The following is an 18850-nucleotide window of genomic DNA, read 5'->3' on the forward strand; positions in this document are numbered from 1 at the left end:
TCCTTAACCAAGTACAGAGTCTTCCCATGGCATTACTCTTATGCGGTCCTGATGCGAGCTGACCCTGGAAGCTCTTTTCAACGCCCCTATGGATATAGGGTCCGAGACGTTATCCTTGCTGTGTTGTTCTTTTACATACTGTGTAATGCACCCCAAGTTGATAGGCCTGTGTTGGGATGCCATGAGCCTAGTTTTCAAGTTGGGAAGCCATTTTTAATGAATAGAATTCTGGTTTGTTGTGTAATTATAAAGACTTTTGTGCATAGCTATTCAAGAATGATAATCTGGAAATGTCCTTGAAAACTCTTGGGTGCAATTTAAGATTCATCGCCCCAGAGAGGTAGTGTGGTGCTGTGGAGAGAGCAAGGGGTTTTGGCAGCAGAGGGATCAGCTGGCACAGAGGGGTGGTTATCGAGGACACAATCCTGTAGGCTCAGTTGACCAGTTGGCCATTGCAACATTTTTTCTTTATTGTGGTAAGATACACAGAACATACAATTTACCATTTTAATAATTTTTAAGTATACGGCTCAGTGGCATTCATTGCAACATTTTAAACATTTCCTTACTCATGGAGTTCAGTGTCCCTCATCATCCCTGGAGGTCACATCTGATGGCGGGGCTCCCCCCCTCCCTCCCCTACTACTTGGGGCAGGCAGGCTTGTTCTGTGAGCTGCAGGCTCCCTGCCCCAGGGGGAAATGCAGGCTGGTCTGGGAGGCTTGGCTATTAATAGAGGCTTTCTCAGGGTCATTAAATGATTGGGCAGAAGGTATTAACTAGTCTCCAGTTTTGGAGGAGGGGGGAGGATTCTTTTGTTCTCCAAGGCATTATACTGTTTATTAACTTCTCCGAGTATGGGACAGGGAAGAAAAAGATTCAGGTTCTTTTTTGCTATTTTCTCAAAACTCCGGTTAAGGGGTTTGGGAAAAAGTGAAATTGACCATCATGTTTTAAAGTTATTTTAGTACTTCATTCATCTCTCCTTGGGAAGGGACTGAAATAAATGTACTGCTTTGAGATATTCTGACATTTTATTTCCTCTTCCTTTCCTCCTTCATAATTCTCATAATTTCCAAGATTTCCTTTATTTTTCATTCACTATCTTTTAGGAACTTTGAATTTAAGAGAGAGTCAGACAGACATAGGCTTTATTCTATTATGCGCAGAATTAGTAATTTATCAATAATCTTTCTAAAGAACAGTACAGAAATGAACATCTTTGTATTGAATTAATCAGGTGACTTAAGAAATGTTCTCAAACACACACAAATATGTTATTATGTAATCATGTTATTGTTTCAGACACCAAATAATAATTATTCCTTCTGTGAGTATTTCTCAAAAGTGTTAGGAATATCTTTTAATTAACACAGGCTTAAATAACTTCCAACCTCCCTAATGAAATAATGGATGTAAGCAATAATCATCTTGACTATTTAATCATTAGGTGAAAAGTTGATGAAGAGTCTTATCATGTTGGTAAAGCAGACTGTCACCACCTAAAGCCCCTGATCAAGTTTAGCGTCACTCAACGTGGGATAGCCAGGCATCAGTCACCTCCTGAAGTGTTGCCATGGGAAGTACAAAAGACCACCTAGAAAATATTCTTGCTAAAAATATTAATCCTGAATCTAATGAAGGCTCTCGATGTAATGACCAGTTTATAGAAAATTTGGGGGTTAGAAGAACATGTTAAATGACACCATGAGAATATAGTTAGCCAAATATGGAATATGGGCTGGCTATGGGGACAAATGACCTTTTTCTTTAACAAGTAAATTGTGAGAGCTTAAAAAAAGAAAAAAGGAGGAGGAAACTCTTGTAGAGTAAGAGAGACTTAGGAGACACATCACCCAAAGCAGTGTGTGTTCTTGGTTTGGATCCTGATTTGCAAAAGGCAATTGAACAAACATATTTGGAGGCCATCAAGGAGAACTAAGTATGGAACATGTAATTAGATGATATTAGGAATTATTTTTAATTTTGTTGGCTGTGATAATGATTGTGGTTATGGTTTTTTAAAGTGTTTATCAGAGTATTTATTGGTGAAAAGAATAGTACGTGGGATTTGCTTTACTCTTGTTAAAAAAAAAAAAAGTGGGGCATAGAGGAAGAGAACATGGCCAAGAGTTGGTGTTGAAGCTTGGTAATGGGTTCTAGTCTTTCTGTTTTTGTGTATGTCTGAAAATTTCATAATAAAAAGTTTAAAATGCTGAAATTGGTTTAGTGGTGGCATTTAGACACTTTAAAATAGCAAAAACAAATATAGAACTCTACACTGGTAAAGCCTCAATTTTGGAAAATTGCCTTTTGGCTTATCTACATATTTGGTCTGGTTAGTTTCTTGGCAAATTAGTATTTACATTAACTTCATGTTATTCCTCATCCTGGAGTCCCACGGAGCCCTCAAATAAACCAAGAGAAGTCATAATTATAGATACTTAGAGAGTTAATGCTATGGATAATTGCTAATCAGTAGGCTCTTCATACCAATAAGCAGGCAGAAGAGGGGGTTTGGGAAAGATTGTCAGTGAATGGAAATAAACTAAGTAAGGATGAGAATAATTTGTGTGCTTGACTGAATTGGATTGTAGAAGGGTATGTAAATAGCACTCTGTCTGGTATGATTACTAAAGGTCGCCCCTTCTGATTGCTGCAGAAAACTGGGTTCTCTTGCCGCCCCTTAAATGAACTAGAGTTACAGGAGTTGAACTTTTTTTCTCTCTCTCTCCGTTGATGGGGTCATTTGACTTCAGTCATCATCTTTCCGCAGAGAATCACCAAATCTGTCTCCCCAGCCCCAGTGGCTCTTTTGAGCACCAGAATCACATTTCTACCCACCTGGGGTTGACTTCCTGCCTTCTGCACCAGCCTCGCCCCCAGCCAGACTCCCCTCGCCGGCTCTGTGCCCCGCACACCAGCTATATTCACATCTCTCAGCTATATTCACATCTCTCGACATCTTTCCTGCCTCAGGCTTTTGCGTGCACCATCTCCTTTGCCTGGAGCAATCTTCCACTCTCTTTTTCTCCTGGCTTCTCGTCTTCTAGGTGTTGGCTCAGACACAGCCTCCTCAGGGTTGATCTTCCTGATCTTTGCCCATCATTCTGAGTCTCCAGCATCTTCCTCGTTTCCTTAGCAGCCTTCTGAGTTTGTAACTCCTGTCTCCTCTCCTCCAGTGTGAAGTCCCTGAGCAAGCAGGGGACCATTCTGGCTTGGTAGAGTTCTGAGCAAGGAGTGATAAAGACTCAAACTCTTAAGTAGTGGTAATGGGGATGAAGGGATCTGAGAGTTCTCGGAAAGACCCTGCCGTGAGAATGAGTGTGAGCTGGCATGGAGGGCTGGTCAGGGGGTTCTTAGGGGCAGATACTCAGGTGGAGTTCTCTGTAGTGGGTAGTTGAATCGGTGACTCAGAATCACCTTGGACTTCTTCTCTCTTGCCCTGTCCATCCTGCCAGCTGCCGAGTCTTGCAGGTTTTACTTTTGTGCATCTCTCTGACCTGTGGCTTCTTTTCCTTTCCTGTGTGATCATGCTCTGTTCCTGCTTGCCCGGTTGGCCGTGTACCTGAGCGTGGGATGGATCACTGTTTCCTGCTTCTGTCATGTTGCTCTTTCTGCAGGGTAGCTGCTAACAAGGCCCCTTTGCTCGAAATACCCAGTGGATCCCCATTGTCTACGGACTTTCTCACATTCCTCAGCCACCTTTTCTAGTCTTCTCTGCAGCTGGTTGGAGCCTCTACTGTTTGTTACCCAAACACATCCCACATTGTCCAGACTTGGAGCCTTTGTCTATGTGACTGCTTCTAGCCGGAATGGCTCCTCTCTGTCTTTTAAGCCTCCTGCCCCCCTGATAAAATAGGAGAGCTTAATTCAGAGCTGAATTAAGGAATTGAGCCTGTAGCATAAGCTCTTTACTGTTCGTTGGAATTAGACCCACCCAGCGAGGCAGTGATGTCTCCTGGTCACTTAGTTATGGGCTTGTGCATTTGCGTGGACTCGAATGGCTGCTGGGTCCTGTGTTTGGGAGGGAAAGTGCCTCTTCATGCTGAGTCATGGGATGTCGTGTGCCATTCCGGCCCTGAGTGTAACCAGAGACAGAGGATTATCTTTTTTTTTTTTTTTTAAAGATTTTATTTATTCATTTGACAGAGATAGACACAGCGAGAGAGGGAACACAAGCAGGGGGAGTGGGAGAGGGAGAAGCAGGCTTCCCGCCGAGCAGGGAGCCCGATGTGGGACTCGATCCCAGGACTCTGAGATCATGACCTGAGCCGAAGGCAGACGCTTAACGACTGAGCCACCCAGGCGCCCCGACAGAAGATTATCTTGAAGCTGATGGTGTCCTTTTCCCTGTTGTTATGGGGCCGTGTTTTGAATTAAATTATTTTAGAAACAGATGGCTGACTGAGAATTTTTTGCCTTTGTTCTTAGTGAGTTGGGAGTTTAGTTTGGCTGGTTTGGGTTGCTTGCAGTGCTGACAGCCTTGCCTTGCAGGTTGGTAAAAGAGGATTGCGTTTTATTTAGGAAAGAAGAGAGCAAAGCAAACCAACAACTTCCGATAAATACTCTGTACCATGCTTTGAATTAAGCCAACATTTCAATATCTTTATCTGCTCAAATGAGAAAATCATGCACGAAGCCGATATAGTAGCCCCCCAGCCCCTTACCCATGAGGTATACATTCCAAGGCCCGTTTCCGTGGATGCCTGAAAATGTGGATAGTACTGAACCCTATATATACTATGCATACATACCTGTGGTAAAGTTTAACTTAAAAATTAGCATAGTAAGAGATTAACAACAATAACTAGTAATAGAATGGAACAGTTATAACAATATACTGTAATAAAAGTTATATGAATCTACTCTCTCTCAAGATATCTTAGTTTGTACTGTACTCAGCCTTCTTGTGTTGATGGAAGATGATGAAATGCCTACGTGACAAGGTGAAGTGAGGTGAATGACGGAGGCATTGTGATGTCATGTTAAGTCTCTGTTGACTTTCTGAGCTTACGTCAGAAGAAGGATCATTTGCTTCTGGACTGCAGCTAACAGAAATTGTGGAGTGAAACCGTGGATAAGGAGATAGGGGACCAGTGCACTGATGTTTTAGCTGTCATAGTATGGATTTTTAAAAAAGCTTTGTGGTACCATTATTCAGTATTTTGTGTAGTTGTTTTCTGAAGTTACTCATTAGTTCTCTCCATGTTTTAGTGAAGTCACTCATTGTTACGTGTTCCCATCTCTAGAGGAGGAAATGGAAGGTGTAGCTAATTATCAGGGATTTCTCTAGGGAACCTGAGCAAGTTTGAGGTAGAACAGGGCCCATTTCTCTGTGGAATGTTCTGGAGCTTTTGGCCCTGCTGTCTCCCTCTCTGACTGGGATTGTATTCTACTGGTGCTGAAGAGCTGTGCTTTTTATTAGCTAAAACTGAAACACCCTCCTCTATGGACGTAGTGGCCATTTGTCACTTTGGGAGGCCACCCTTTCCCTTTTCGAAAAATCTTTCATCGTGTGAGGGTCAGAGAGGACTGCAGCGTTGATGAGGCAATGTGGCATGGGATTTAGGCATGGCCAGTGGGATCCTCCTCCCAGCTGGATTTTGAGTGTTGAGGATGTTTTGCCACGAAGCAGAGGAATGGTGGGTCCACTGGCAGCTGGGCCAGTGGAGACCCGACTTGGTTTCACCAGTGGACACGCTCGGCAGTGGGCTTCTCTGCTGCCCAGCCGCACGTGGCTCTTGTCTGTGTTCTGAAACTGATCTGCCTTGTCCGTTCTGTGGACCCTCTGGTCACCTTCCATTGAATTCCCCTCCTGCTTATGTGGTCAGAGCTGTTGCCACTGCAAACAACAGAGAACCCTGAGAAAACCTACAGCATAAGCAGAGGGGCCTATTTCAGGCCTGTACATAGAAAGTCAACACACGAATGCTCATTTTTCAGGTAGTGATTTTCAGGAACCCTATATCTTACCAGCCGAAGAGGGAACTGAGACCCAGGAATGTGACCTGAGTTACTCAAAGTTAGCAGTTAATTAACTGTGGTAGACCAGGGTAAGGCCCAAGGCCCACAGGCTCTTGTTTCTGGTAATCCCTGCCCCATCCCAGCGCCTCTTGTTTGAATCAGGAATGAAAGATGTATCCTAGCCTCTTGGGCCGTTATAACAGAATGCCACAGACTGCGTGGCTTAAACATCAGACATTTATTTTCTCATAGTTCTGGAGGCTGGAAGTTCAAGATCAAGTGCCAGCAGTGTTGGTTTCTGGGGAGGCCTCTGTCTGCTTACAGATGGTGCCTTCTTGCTGTGTTCTTATGTGGCCTTTTCTCCGTGCCAGTGTGCCGAGAGAGAGCAAGCTCTGGTGTCTCTCCCTCTTCTCAGAAGGACACCGGTTCTGCTGGATCAGGACGGCACCCCTATGATCTCATGTAACCACGTCCACCTCTGCAAAGGCCCATCTCTAAATACAGCCTTACTGGGGGTTAGATCTTCAACATATGAATTTTTTTGGGGGGGTCACAATCCAGCCCATACCAGATGTGAAATATAGAAATATGGACATTTTTAGAAGATTTGATTTATTTATTTGAGAGAAAGAGTGCGCAAGTAGAGGGAGAAGCTGAGGGAGAGGGAGAAACAGACTCCCCGCTGAGCTGGGAGTCTGACATGGGGCTCGATCCCAGGACCCCAAGATCATGACCTGAGCTGAAGGCAGATGCTCAACCATCTGAGCCACCCAGGCGCCCCTAGAAATATAGACATTTTAATGTTGTCTGTGACTTAGTAAAAGCTGAGCAACAAAAGATGTCAAAGGAAGATTTCTTCTTTTTTTTCTTTTTAGAGAGGGAGAGAGAGCGGGTTGGGGTGCAGAGGGAAAAGGAGAGAGAGAATCTTAAACAGGCTCCACGCTCAGCACAGAGCCCAATGTGGGGCTCCATCTCATGACCCCGAGATCATGACCTGAGCTAAAATCAAGAGGCAGATGCTTAACCAACTGAGCCACTCACACGCCCCCAAAGGAGGGTCTCTAAAAGAAGTTGTGCATAGTATTGAGATCTTCAAGTATCAGGACTGTGCAGTCAGGTACTTAACATTCACCCTGAGAGCTCATCAATGATTGTTCTTTGGGTAAGTCCCCATATCCATCTGTAGCCCAAAATGCTGATTTGGGAACAGCAGCTTTTCCTCACATGGGACATGAAACCTGCTTTCTGGTTTTGGATTGTAGCTCCATGGGAGAGCCTGATGGTGTTGTTCATGTCGGTAGGCAGCCCTGCTCCCTACTCCATGTCTGTTTCACACATTCTTCACTGTCTCGGTGCACTCTGCCCTATGCTACCTCTGACCAGAATTCCCTTATGTTCTCACTAGCATGTCTATATAACTGACCAGTTTCTGCTCTCCCCTTCTCAGTCTGTCATCTAATTGAGGATCAAAGGCCACTTCCCCTCTGGATGCCATTTCTTCTTCCTTCTCAGCCACCGGGGTTCCTCACTTATCCACTGCCTCTTCCATCTCTTCCTTTTTTCTGGATTGTTCCATTGGCATTGCTCTAGTCCAGTACCTTTCAAAGGAAGGTCCCTGTACTTGCATTAGAATTGCCCATGGCCATGCCTAAATCCCATGCCACATTGCCTCATCAACCTTGCAGTCCTCTGTCTGCTTGTCATCTCACATTCCTGGTTCCCCCTGCTTCTCAGATTCCTCCTTCCTTTTGTAGGTTTATCTCCAGGCTCATATATCTGTTTGCAAACTTGATATCTCCATGTGGATTTCTCTAAAAAAAAAAAAAAAAAAAAAAAAAATCTCAGGCTAGTGCTCTCAAACTTTAATGGGCACATGAATCACCTGGAATCTTGTTGAAAGCAGTTTCTGACCCACTAATGTCTTGATGGGCCAAAGAGGTTGCATTTCTGAAACATCCGTGGTGATGCTGATGACCTACAGCCCACACTGAGTAGCAGAGTTCTGGAAGGAAAGACCACTCTAATGTAAGCCACCATCATCTCAAGCTTCAACTATTGTGAGCACATTACCAGTCTCTCCACATCTCCTCTTGCCCCCTGTTAACCTGCTCTGTACAACTGCAGCAGGAGGGAATTTTAAAACCATTCTTCTGGTCATGTCATTCTCATGTTTCTAAATGCGTTTGATGGCTTCCCATTGCGTTTATGAAATCGTTATCTTCAACATCATGGCTTCCAAGCCTTGTGTGTTCTGATGCCCTACTTCCCTCTGACTCCATTTTGGGGGCACTTTATTTTTCCTTCCTTCTTTCCCAGACACACTGGTCTTCTCTGTGTTCTTCACTGGGCTGCATTACTAGTTCTTCCTCCATCTATCCCACCCCACTGGACCTTGTGCAGATCCCACATCCTCTGCCCAGGTGATACCGTGCAATGAGCTGGCCTGCAAAGTCTTGTCTTCCATCCAAGATGAGATAAGGAACTTAGACCAGAGCACGAATTGACCCTTTGTGGAGCATGCTTTCTGGTTCAGCTGACAGTTACATTTTTGTATCATGACCTACTCTCTGAAGAAGCCATGCATTGAGTTACATGCTGGCTCAAGCACCTTTTCTCATTGCAGGCCAGTAATGAAAAGTGCAAACACTTTGAGTAACATCGGTCTGGGATACTCTTGTCCATGTTCATACTACATACTACATACATGCACATGTACACACATGTGCACACAGACTTTACACCTCCAGGCACACGTGGCTTTAAATGAGAAAGGCAAAACCTTAAAACTTTTAGAAGACAATATAAGACCATCGTTATGCCTTTTGATGTAGGGAAGGATTTTTTAAACCTCTGTGTTAAGACCAATGCATATGAACCTCAGACAATAACAGAAAAGATTGGTGAATTTGACCATATTAAAATTGAGAACTACTGTTCATCAAAAGGCCACATAAAGAGAATCAGACAATAAGCTACAGAACTGGGAGAAGTTATAACTGACATTGGATTAGTATCCAGAATATATCAAGAATGCCTTTAAATCAGAAAGAAAAAGACAACCCAATAGCAAAATGGGCAGTAGAATTGAAAAGATATCAGAAGAGGCAACATGAATGGCTAACAGATATGGAGAAGGTGCTCGGTCTATTATAATCAGGGAAATGCAAATGAAAACCTTAAAACTCTTAAGGTTTCACACCAACCAGATTAGTAAAAATGTGAATATCAGGAGTCTTTTAAGTATTGGTGAGAATTTATAGCAATCAAGTGTGGGAGTCTAAGTTGATTCAACTACTTTGAAAGATTACTTGGCATTATTTAGTAAAATTTCAGATGAACATCTCCTCTGACCCAGCAGTTTTTGTTTTTTTTTTTTTTAAGATTTTATTTATTTGAGGGCACCTGGGTGGCTCAGTCCGTTGAGCATCTGCCTTCGGCTCAGGTCATGATCTCAAGAGTCCTGGGATCGAGCCTAGCGTCAGGCTCCCTGCTCAGCTGGGAGTCTGCTTCTCCCTCTCCCACTCCCCCTGCTTGTGTTCCTGCTCTCGCTATCTCTTTCTCTGTCAAATAAATAAATAAATAAATAAAATCTTTTAAAAAAGAGATTTTATTTGAGAGAGAGAACGAGCAGGGGGAGAAGCAGAGGGAGAGAGAAAAGGAGAAGCAGACTCCCTGCTGAGCAGGGAGCCTGACATGGGGCTTGATCCCAGGACCCTGGGATCATGATGTGAGCCAGAGTCAGACACTTAACCAACTGAGCCACCCAGGTGCCTCTTAACCCAACAGTTCTGTTCTCGTGCATGCGCGCACACACACATGCACACATGCACATACATTCTTAAAACACAGGTGCACACACACAAACATATACAAATACATACATGTGCACATGCATACTCAAACATTTATATTTTATATATACATCTGTGTATCAAAAGATGAGTAAGAAAGTTCATATCAGAAATGTTTGGGGCACCTGGGTGACTCAGTCAGTTAAGCGTCTGACTTGATGTCAGCTCAGGTCTTAATCTCAGGGTGGTGATTTCAAGCCCCACGTTGAGCTTCACACACTGGGCATGCAGCCTACTTAAAAAAAGAAAAAAAGAGGGGCACCTGGGTGGCTCAGTTGGTTAAGCGTCTGCCTTCGGCTCAGGTCATGATCCCCGTGTCCTGGGATTGAGTCCCACATCAGGCTTCCTGCTCAGTGGGGAGTCTCCTTCTCTTTCTCACTCTCCCTTTTCCCTTCCTGCTCATGCTCTCTCTCTCTCTCTCTCAAATAAATAAAAATGAAATCTTAAGAAAAGGAAATATTTGTAAAAGCAACATTGACAGTAGTCCCAACTGTTCATCAACAATAGATGGATAAATAAATTTTATAATATTCGTACCATGGAATTCATGTTGAAGTGAGAATAATTACATGCAAAAAATATACTTGGATGAACCTAAAAAAATATGGAGTGAAAAATAAGTTGCAGCAGAATATATGCAATATAATTCCATTTTGATAAAGTTTGAAAACACACCAAGCTGGAGAGTATGTATTCTTTAGGGATACACACATGTGGTAAGACTATAAGGAAAAGGAAGGCTGTGAGAAAGGCATAGTTCAAGAGTGATTCTCTCAGTGGAAGGGAAGGGGGGGGAGGGGTCCCCAGGGGATGCCAGAGGAAAGGGCAATCTTTTTTCTTAAACTGGGTGATGGGAGCTCAAGTGTTCTTTGTATTATTATCTATATACCTGGCAAATATGTTTTTATAAATAGCATTTCTTATCTTGATTATTTGATAATAAAACCAGTACCAGTTGGAAGAGAGAGTGATCAAGTAGAAGGTATTAGTATACAGTTGGGTTTGGAAAAAGAAAGGGAAGGAAGATACTGTTTTCTAAACTAGGGAGAAAAATGGGAAGAGGGGAGGATGATATTTGTTTTAAAGATTTATTTATCCTACAGACACAGAAAGAGTGTGAGCAGGGGGAGGGGCAGAGGGAAAGGAAGAGAATCCCAAGCAGACTCCCCCACTGAGCGCAGAGCTGGATTTGGGGCTTGATCCCGCCTGACCCGGAGATCATGACCTGAGCCAAAATCAAGAATCAGAGGCCCAACCCACTGAGCCACCCAGGCAACCCCGGAGGATGATTTTAATAACGGCACTAAAATCTTCTTCAGGATAACCCAAGAACTGTAAAAAGAATAAAAGTCGCTAAACATTGACCAAATTGGGCAGTAGTTTAACTATCTGCTTTTTGGTTTTTTTTATGTCTTAGAAATCCTAGAGGGCAGGGCTCTTGTTTGGTAGTAGGCTTAATATCCACACAGAGTTGAGATGACTCATTATGTTTCGAAAGTTCCACAATTTAACAAAGAAGCAAAAGTAATGGTTCTATTTGGATTAAAGCTCTTCAGAGGTTTTTGCTGCTGGTTTCCCAGGCCAGCCCTCCGAGGACGTGTTGTTTTCCTAGCACCCAGGCCTGCACATGTGAGCTGTCTCCAGGGGGATGGTGAGGCCTCTCGGCTCTGAAGGCAGGCCTATGCATGGGCTTCAGTAGCACAAAATAATAGTATATGCTTTCAGCTCCTTTGCAATGTAATATAACTTGGCATGTTTTCCAACGTAATTTCTTTACTAGCAATTGTAATTAAATGGACTGATTTGACTAAGTGTGCTGTGGTGTGTGAGGAGCCTTCAATCACTGAGAATTTATGAACCTGTCTTCCTAAGGCTGCCTAGGGCCCGGGTGCTATTTTAAGCAAGTCAGCTTAAAGTGTTTGAGCCTCCTTTGCGACGTGATGGGATCGATTAAGGCCTTAAAGGATCCATTCAGGTCGGAAAGTCCAAGATTCCATGATCAACTACAGTATTTGGGGATGATTTCCAGTTGGAACAATATCACTAAAAAGAAGAAAACAAAAAAAATTATCTTGCTTGGGTAAGACCAACAAGTTCCTAGAGAGTTAGGCATCTCCCTCGTGGATTTCTAAAAACTTCTTAAAAAGCTTTATAAGAGATTTTTAAAAGCTTTTGTTTTTTCAAAGAGCTGTTTTAGAAGTTCACTGAACAGCGAAATTGAGCGGAAGGTGTAATTTCCTGTATGTCCTCTCCCCCGACACATGCACGGCCTCCCCCACCATCAGCATCCGCCAGCGAGTGGCATGTTTGTTACAAACTGCGAATCTACGTTGACAAATCATTTGTCACCCAGAGTCCATAGTTTATACCTTAGGGGTCATTCTTGCCGTTGTACGTTCTGTGGGTTTGCCTTGTGAATTTTTAAGCCCCGTGAATCCACACAGCAGTAGGACAGTCCCTGCTCTGTTACATACATCGTGGCAAGATGGGAGCCCAGGTGGACAAGGTAGGCACCCAGTAAGTCTGTGTTGTGCAGTCTCCGTGGGAGAAAGTGCCTCAACATGGGCTGTTCAGTGTGGCTGCAGACGTGGCAGTGCCTCAGAGGGACATAGAAACTCAGCGCCCACCCCAGCCCTGCTTTTGTTTTGTGAAGATTTTATTTATTCATTTGAGAGAGAGAGAGAGACAGAGACAGAGGACAAGCAGAGGGAGAGGGAGAGGGAGCAGCAGACTCCCTGCTGAGCTGGGAACCTGACATGGGGCCCGATCCCAGGACCCCGGGATCATGACCCGAGCCGATGGCAGACACTCAACCATCTGAGCCACCCAGGCGCCCCCAGCACCTGCCTTTTAACAAGACCCCCGCCTCATTCCCATGCACGGAGTCTGAGGAGCACGGGTATCTCCCTAGCCCTTTGCCTTTCTCTCTGTCGGCACAGAGACAGCCTTTCACTCGGGTGAACTAACACTTTAGAACTTGAAAATTGATCTCCAGGGCTTGAAATTAGAGTCTATGAAGGCTTTTCTGCTGGGAGAGACTCACTGGGGTTTTCTAACCTCTTCCTGAATTAACTACAGAAGTAATTCCCTTGGCATCCCAGCTGCTGTCGCTTCAGAGCTGGTTTCTCTCTCCTGGGGCTTGGCCAAAAAAGGGAGGAAAAAACAACAAACAACAAACAACAAACCACATCACAGCTAGGCATACCTCACATTTCTTAGTGGGAAGTGTTTGTTCCTCTTTTTTTACTGTGCAGAGAATTTTTAATCTTTTTGACCACTTTGCCTTCTCTGTTCCATGTCCTTTGTAAACAGGGTGGATGGAATTCTAACTGGCATCAGATACTTGGGCTTATAAATTAGCCCAAAAATGTTGCTTTTCTTTGCTGTTTTATCTCTTGTAGTCTTCCAGTGCATTTTCAAATATGTTTCTGATTCATTTTAAAAGGGATCATGCTCTCTATTCAGATCTTATATTTCAAAATAAATTAGATCATAGCAGAGTTTTAAAGCACACATAAAATGATTTGTCCTTAGAAGAAATTTCAAATCTATATGTTACATAGGTAGACAGAATGTTGATTTTATTACTTTTATTACTATAAATAGATTTATAACCGTTTACCCTTTACTGTGGAAAAGAACAGCTACAACTTACTTTACCATGGTTGTGAGAAGCATCGTGGTTACTTTTTTGCCCATGCTTGGAATATGACAGGTAAATAGTAAAAGTACGTAGACAAGAAATCTTAGAGTGAGGTTGTAAGGAAGACAACAAATGCCTAATAATATTGAAATCTCTAAGAAAAGCTTTCCTTCTTTTATTCATTTTTATTTTATTTTATTTTATTTTTTAAAAAGATTTTATTTATTTATTCATGAGAGACAGACAGAGAGAGAGAGAGAGAGAAGCAGAGGGAGAAGCAGGCTCCCCACTGAGCAGGGAACCCGATGCGGGACTCAATCCCAGGACCCCGGGATCATGACCTGAGCCGAAGGCAGACGCTTAACCATCTGAAGAACCCAGGCACCCTTTATTTATTCATTTTTAAAAGTCACATTACATAAAAAGGAGTGTGACCCTTTTAAATAAGCAGGTTATAGCTGGTATAAGTTTATGACTTTCAAATGCTAATGGAACCAGTTAGAAATCTTTTGTCTAAATAAATATATGACTAAGTATCATGTACTAATTTTAGTGTATACACACAAAATCTATTCACAGACTTTTGTCTTAATCTTGATTTCCATTTCTGCTAATGAGTCACAAATACCTCTGGATGCCCTCTTTCAGTTTCTGTGGGATCGTAGTAAGCTATAGTAATTCTGTAGTATGTTTTTTAACCTCACAAATTACGTAGTAGTATTGTTCATTTATACCATCAGTATTGTTTAGACTTAGCCATATCTTTATCATTTATTTATCTTCTGTTCTTTCTTCTCAGATCTTCCTTCTGGGGTAATTACTTTTCCTTTTGAAGTATATCCTTGCTTAGAGAGGCCCCTCTACTGAAGGTCTTCTGTTGGTATAATCACTTTCTGTTTATCAGAAAATGTCCCTATTTTAACAAATAGAGAGTATTGTTGGTTATTCAAATCTAAGATGTCAGATATTTTCTCTTAGTACTTTGAAAATTTTATTTCATTGTCACTTGGCTCCTAGTTCTGGGAAGTAGTTATGTGATGGTGATTAATTGCCAGTCCTTTCCTCTGACTCATTTACAGTTTCTCTCTGTCTTTGGTGTTCTGTAGTATCATCATCTGTGTAGATACGAGTATGCATGTATGTATGTATGTATGTATGTATGTATTTAGGGGAGGGGCACAGGGAGAGGGAGAGAGAATCCCAAGCAGGCTCCACACCCACTGTGGAGCCCAACACAGGGCTCAATCTCACAATCCTGAGATCATGACCTGAGCTGAAATCAAGAGTCGGACACTTAACTGATTGAGCCACCCAGGTGACCCTGGATGTGGCTTGGGATTTCTTTGTTTTCCTGAATTGAAGGATTTATGTCTCTTACTAATTTTGGATAATTTTTAGCACTGTTTCTTTGAATATTGTCTTACCCAGCTCCCTCTATTATTTCTTTTAAAAACTTTTATCAAATGTATGTTGGACTGTCTCATTCTATCTTCCATACTTTTTTTTTTTTTTAGATTTTTTAAAAATTTGTTTGACACAGAGAGAGAGAGAGAGAGCACAAGCAGGGGGAGCATCAGGCAGGCAGAGGGAGAAACAGGCTCCCTGCTGAGCAAGGAGCCTGATGTGGGGCTCGATCCCAGGACCCTGGGATCATGACCTGAGCTGAAGGCAGCCACTTAACCGACTGAGCCATTCAGGTGCACCCCCCCCCCTTTTTTTTAAGTAGGCTCCATGCCCAGTGCAGAGCCCAGTGCGGGGCTTGACTCATGATCCTGAGATCAAGACCTGAGCTGAGATCAAGAGTTGGATGCTTAACTGACTGAGTCACCCAGGCACCCCACATCTTCTATACTTCTTAACTTCTTTTTAATATTTCTCATCTTTCTGTTTCTCTGTATTCCATTCTGTGTAATTTTCAGATCTATCTTCCAGTTCACTAAATCTCTCTTTAGCTATGTCTAAATTGCTATTTATTGTTTATTATGTATTGCATATTGAGTTTCAAAATTTTAACTCATATATATTTTTAAAGTTTTTAAATTTAGGGGCGCCTGGATGGCTCATTTGGTTAAGTGTCTGCCTTCGGCTCAGGTCATGATCCCATTGTCCTGGGATTGAGCCCTGCATTGGGCTCCCTGCTCAGCTGGGAGCCTGCTTCTCCCTCTGCAGCTCCCCCTGCTTGTGCTCTCCCACTCTCTCTGTCAAATAAATAAAATCTTTAAAAAATAATATAAGTTTTAAACTTTATTTAAGTAATCTCTACACCCAATGTGGGACTCAAACTCACGACCCTGCGATTAAGAGTTGCACGCTTCTCCAACTGAGCCACTTAGGCACACCTTTATTTTTTCATTTCTAAATATTCTTTTAATTCTTTTTCAAGTCTTTCTGGCCATTTTTATATAGTCTCTTGCCCCTAACTCATGTTTTCAGTCTCCTCTTTATTATTATTATTATTATTATTTTTAAAGATTTTATTTATTTATTTGAGAGAGAGAATGAGATAGAGAGAGCATGAGAGGGAGGAGGGTCAGAGGGAGAAGCAGACTCCCTGCTGAGCAGGGAGCCCGATGCGGGACTCGATCCCGGGACTCCAGGATCATGACCTGAGCCGAAGGCAGTCGCTTAACCAACTGAGCCACCCAGGCGCCCACCTCTTTATTATTTTAAGTGGATTAAACACACTTTAAAAAATGTAGCTCACATTCCAATATCTAAAGTCTTGGGGCGCCTGGGTGGCTCAGTCGGTTAAGTGTCTGCCTTTGGCTCAGGTCATGATCTCAGGATCCTGGGATCGAGTCCCACATCGGGCTCCCTGCTCAGCAGGGGAGTCTGCTTCTCCGTCTCCCTGCCCCCCACTCATGCTCTCTCTCACTCTCTCTCTCAAATAAATAAATCTTAAAGTCTTTACAGATCTGATACTATTTGTGTGGGCTTCTCTTGACTTTTTTTCATAGTACCTTACTTCCTTGTGTGTTTTGTAATTTTTAATTTTGCACTCATATTTATTGGACCTCTAGCTGCAGGACTACTTTGATGCCTGGTTTTCGAGTGTGTTCTTCTGGAGAAGATTTATGTTAACCTCTGATAGACACTGGAGACCTGGTCCACTTTAAATTATGATTCTAAACATACAGTTTTTAGGACCACACAAGTAGTATAGATTCCAAAGTTGGGAATGCTTTTTTTTTTTAGACCCTCACCCCCCCTGGAATGCTTTTTATAAAATATCTGCACAAAGTCAAAGTTGAGACAGACACTTTTTCTCACTGTTCTCTGAGAGATGGGTATTTTTCTTCCTGATTCACTCTTTCCCTGAGAGTATGGCCCTTCTCAGGTCTGCATTTTTTTGGAGATGGTCTTCAGTTGGGTTCTTTACCTGTTCAGACCCAACACTCGTCCCTTATTCCCCTGTGGCCTAACCATTAGGCTATCTGGTCCAGTATCCCTCTATCCAGTGACTGTAGTGCTTGATGACCTTCCTAGTCCATCTTCTTCTTTGCTCTTGTGTTTAGCACATGTCCCTTTTTGTCTTGCAGGCTCATCCAGTCATGTAAAAGGATGTTTTTGAATAGTTACTAAACATAATTAAGTGTTACGATGTGGGAAGACTTCAAGATCTCCAGTCTGTCACGTTGCCAGGAATAGAACAGAAATAATTTACTTAACTGTGCTATTCTTTTTTTTTTTTTTTTTTAAAGATTTATTTATTTGACAGAGAGACACAGCGAGAGAGGGAACACAAGCAGGGGGAGTGGGAGAGGGAGAAGCAGGCTTCCCACTGAACAGGGAGCCCGATGTGGGGCTCGATCCCAGGACCCTGGGATTATGACCTGAGCCGAAGGCAGACGCTTAACGACTGAGCCACCCAATAACTGTGCTAGAAATAATTTACTTAAAAAAAAACAAAAAGAGGGTGCCTGGGTGGCTCAGTTGGTTAAGCGACTGCCTTCGGCTCAGGTCATGATCCTGGAGTCCCGGGATCGAGTCCCGCATCGGGCTCCCTGCTCGGCAGGGAGTCTGCTTCTCCCTCTCCCGCTCCCCCCTCTTGTACTCTTTCTCTCTCTCACTCTCTCTCTCAAATAAATAAATAAAATCTTTAAAAACAAAAAACAAAAAGAGTGAATTCAAGGTGATCTCTATAGTATTTCACACACTCATGTTCTGATGGACTGTTTGGATAAGCAAGAGGAGGGTATTATTATGGGTCATGATAGTTGCTCAGTCCCCAGCCTCTGTTGCAGTGGACAGTACCCTGTGCTCTAGGTCTTCAATAGGGGTTTGGGCCATTACAGATCCTGCCTCTGTATACACTGTATTTGAATGATAGGTGGAGATACCTCAACCACTTCTATGATAATGATGGCTGTGACAAGGATAAAGAATGTGGAAGTTTTGAGAGGACGATAGGATGCTTTTGGCACATATCAGAACTCGGTCCTCACCATTCACTCCTTTATTTATTCATTCATTTAACAGATGCTTATTGAGCTTGCACTATGTGTTGTTCACTGGGGTAGGCACTGGGAAAACAGATTGACGGTCCTTGTCCTCAAGAGGGTCACAGTGTAATGAGTGGACAATTCATTTCAGTGAGGGATGATAAGGGATACGGCAGGTAGAAGCCTCAGGAGAGGCACGGACTCAACTTTAGAGTACTAAGGAGGGAGGTGGTGTCTATGTGGAATCTGCAGGACCAGTAGGAGTGATTCAAGTGGAGAGCCAGGGAAGGGCATCCCAAGCAGAGGGAGAAGAATGTGCAGAGTCGCTAAGCCAGAGGGAATTTGGATTTGGGAACTGCAGGTAGTCAGGAAGGTGTGAGAGTGGAGCAGGGAATGATGAGAGCTGAGCCTGGAGGTAGTCGGGGGCCTCAGTGTGGGCAGCCCTAAACTAGGATCTTTTGAACTCTTACCTGGGGAGTGAGTGATGCTGTCAGACTTGTCATGTTCATTTCTCTTGAGAGCTGGCTCTTGTGGAAGAGCAGGAACGTGGGCTTGGGAATCAAGACAGGCTGATATTGAGTTTCCAGCTTCACCTCTGGGTGATCATGTAACTGATGTAGTTACCTTCTCTGAACTCTCTTTCTTGTGTGATAAATGAGACCGAATGGACTAGACAACCTCCCAGGACCTCCTCTATATCCAGTCTTCTGTGGTGTCATTTGCAAGTCAGAGAAAAAAATGTTAATGTCTGCTTACACACAAGCTTAAGTAAAGGTAGAGCTCACAGTTATGAATATTTGCAGATATTACCCTGAGTGTAATTCTGGCAATTTCTGGCTCCCAATTAGCTGTTTTAACTTCTGTGTGTTGTGCATATTCACAGTGAGTGGAGATTTTGAAACAGTGTTGGCAATATGACTTTGATTGCCTTGCAACTAACCCAGCTTTT

General features: G+C 43.1%; 1 protein-coding gene across 1 annotated transcript in view; it reads left to right on the forward strand.

Annotated features, from left to right (window-relative positions):
- Positions 1-18850, forward strand: part of KIAA1549 (KIAA1549 ortholog) — a 142800-nt gene that overhangs the window by 34999 nt on the left and 88951 nt on the right. The gene's annotated exons all lie outside the window — the stretch shown is intronic.

Source organism: Mirounga angustirostris, unplaced genomic scaffold (assembly GCF_029215605.1).
Source record: "Mirounga angustirostris isolate CCGP_5_RB_7025 unplaced genomic scaffold, mMirAng1.0.hap1 SCAF_12, whole genome shotgun sequence".
Lineage (NCBI taxonomy): Eukaryota > Metazoa > Chordata > Mammalia > Carnivora > Phocidae > Mirounga > Mirounga angustirostris.